This window comes from Tachypleus tridentatus, chromosome 6, assembly GCF_004210375.1.
Source record: "Tachypleus tridentatus isolate NWPU-2018 chromosome 6, ASM421037v1, whole genome shotgun sequence".
Taxonomy (NCBI): domain Eukaryota; kingdom Metazoa; phylum Arthropoda; class Merostomata; order Xiphosura; family Limulidae; genus Tachypleus; species Tachypleus tridentatus.
In genome coordinates this window covers 72561843-72564959 of record NC_134830.1, presented here as the reverse complement: position 1 = coordinate 72564959, position 3117 = coordinate 72561843, and the positions used below count along the sequence as shown (strand labels likewise).

Genomic DNA, 3117 nt, shown 5'->3' with positions numbered 1-3117 from the left:
TCCAGCCTACTAGATATAAAAGGCGTAGGATTTCATCTTAGCTTTTATCTAATAAGTCAATGAGTACTTGTTACAAGTAATGTAACACTGATAAAACGAGGACAAGAATACTTCTAAAGAACATGGGAACATTTGACTTAAGTTTTAACTCGTACTGATATGTGTTTTAATTAGTTTCTTTTTTAAACAATCGACTTGATAATACACTTGCATGTCAATTCAGAAAACATTAATTAAGTTGCTTTACTAAAGAAAACTGGTGGTAACTTAACTGAGCTACTGGTAGAGTGAAAGCTTTTCTAACTTCACTGTTAAATTATGTTTTAAAAGTACTGTTGAGATTAACCAGTTCAATTAGAGCATTTTGAATCTAAATCTAAATCCTGATAAATCAATAAATTATTTTTATATAAAATATATATTTATATATGTATGTATGCATGTGCATGTATTTTCTAAATATTTGTATTTCATATTTTATGAAAATATCTCAACAACTGTTGATCATTTATAAGTTTTATATGCATCATAAGCATTAATTTGACATTAATTTGGCTGTCTATCTTCTGGTCAGTAATCCAAAATCAGGAGCAGAAGCAACCTTGATAGCGTTAACATAAATATAAAATACACGTGCAATTCTTAATTCTTAAGTACTCGATTAAATTATTTTAAGCACAAAATATTAAACTTTGGAACATAACGTTGTCTGTTCGAAAATAGTGTCTGGTTTTCTTAAACACTAAAACAGTATGATACAGAATAGATGTTATCTTTTTATTGCAAATTAACACATTCGTTTATCTAAGATTATTCTACTTATGGCCAACCAACCAAGGACTACAGATGAGATTTGTTTTCAACTTTTTCGGTATTTCGTTCTAATTAAGTAAATATCTGCAGCTCGAATTAGTCTTTTATAAAACTTACAATGAAATATCTGTTTCATTAAAAACATTTACGAAATTAGTGATTTTCAGCATAAGATTAATAAAGTGGGTTTTATAAAATAATTAATTGGTTTGGAAACTAATTACGATCGAGAGTGTATTTTGAATATTTGTTTATTTGCGACGTTTTGTTTATTTACACAACATATGTTCATAAAGTTACAGATTATAACACAAAAGTTAAGTCAACTTTTGCTCTCTTGTACTTTGTTCCTAACTATAGAAAACCAACATACTTTATCAAAATAGACTTAGCCACAAACTTCAGATAACATGTTTTGGTTTAACCATACTTCAGCAGTAAGTGATATATTATTGACGTTTGGTTTATTTTTAATAATTGGCTGTAAAATACAAATATGGAGGTGCAAGTGTAATAAGACAGCATGGTACATTAATCTTCTGATAGAAGATAATAACTACTAGAAAGCCCTAACTCATTAGAATATGCATTTTTGTAGAATTACATTTACAGAAGATCTTGAAAAGTCTTTTCTTCAGTTTTAATTGTGTAGTTATATTCCTATAATATATCAGTATTGTTAAAATTGAGATTAAATATCTATATATCCAAAAATGTTACAAATATACACAGGCTTTCATAGGGTGTCCTAACTTTTTCACATGACTGTATATATATATACAATTTGGTATCCGTGCTCTCATCCATCATAGGTATCAAAACCTGGTTTCTAGCGCTGTCAGTCCGAAAATATACCTCTGTATTGCTGGGGAAGTACAATGTTCCGAATGGTAACTTTGACATCATATATCGGGTTCAAGGCAACATCACGATTCTTCACCAGAGTATAACTACCATTAATAAACTTATTCTAGAGGTATGTATGAAAGGCTGTTCCAGTGATAAATATTTATATAGCCAGATTGTTAGATGTAGTAGAATCAAGTTAAACGATATTTCTAAAAACGAAATGTTCAATGCTTTCTATGGGAATTGTAAAACTTTCATAGTGTATGAAATTAAGAAAACAAAGAAGTCCTTAATACACCTCAAACCAAACAAAAGCAGCAGTTTAACTGCAAACTGAAAGCTCTGGTTACAAGAGGGAAACTTCTTACCTAAAACGTCATCATGATGTATTCTCTTAGGGATGTTCCAACCATTTCTTTGAGCTTTACATTTCTTATCTTCTCCAGTTATGTTAGCAATTTTCCATAAGTATCTTATTTTGCAAGTAATAATTTTCCCTTGTTGATTTTTGTTAAGAACCCAGGTATGAAATTGGTAAGATAGACTTACAATATAAATTATGTTTATTAACTTGCACTTTTTTTCCCATCGGGATATTTGTGAGTTTAAGAGAGGTGTTATATATTAGTTTACACTAACACATTTTTGAATTCATGTTTCGATTTCTTCATCTATGTATTTTTCCGTCTTTTTTACATGACACTTTTGAGTATTAGATTGGTTTCAACTTTAATTAGATGCAACTGAAAGACAAATTAGCTAAGTTTGAGGTTACCTTGATCGTATGAAAAATCCATTTCTTTTATCATATATTTTTTAATTAAGGCCTCCCTGTAACTTAGCGATAAGTCTGAAGAATTATGACACTAAAAATTGGGTTTCAATAACCGTGATAAATACATCAAGCACAAATAGTCTATTATGTAGCTTTGTGCTTAATAACAAATAAGAAACCTTAACTAAGCATAAATAAGATCTTTATATCAACCTCAGTAAATCTGTAATAATTTTTTTCGCAACGATAAAATAACAACATTAAATAACAATTCTTTTCTTAATACTGGAAAGCCACTTTTTTATAACTGCATAATCTGAAACAACCACAAAATAACTTGATTAAACCAAGCCTTTTGATTATGAAGAAAAATAAAATATATTAAACGAATATTGAATATGCTTAATTCACCAAAAGATTAAAACACAATCTCGACTCGTAATCTGAAGGTCACGGGTTCGAATTCCCGTCGCACCAAACGTGTTCGCTCTTTCAGCCGTGGAGGTGTTATAATGTGACGGTCAATGCCACTATTCGTTGGTAAAAGAGTAGCCCAAGAGTTGGCGGTGGATGGTGATGACTAGTTGTCTTCCCTCTAGTCTAACACTGCTAATTTAGTGACGACTAGCGCAAATAGTCCTCGTGTAGCTTCGCGCGAAATTCAAAACAAACCAAACCAA

General features: G+C 30.3%; 1 long non-coding RNA gene across 1 annotated transcript in view; it reads left to right on the top strand.

The window, feature by feature from the left end:
* Positions 1–1632: 1632 nt before the first annotated feature.
* Positions 1633–3117, top strand: part of LOC143252791 (uncharacterized) — a 34118-nt gene continuing 32633 nt past the window's right edge. Inside the window, exon 1 of the long non-coding RNA XR_013029141.1 lies at positions 1633–1789. This is a non-coding gene — a long non-coding RNA (uncharacterized LOC143252791). The remainder of the gene's footprint in view (positions 1790–3117) is intronic.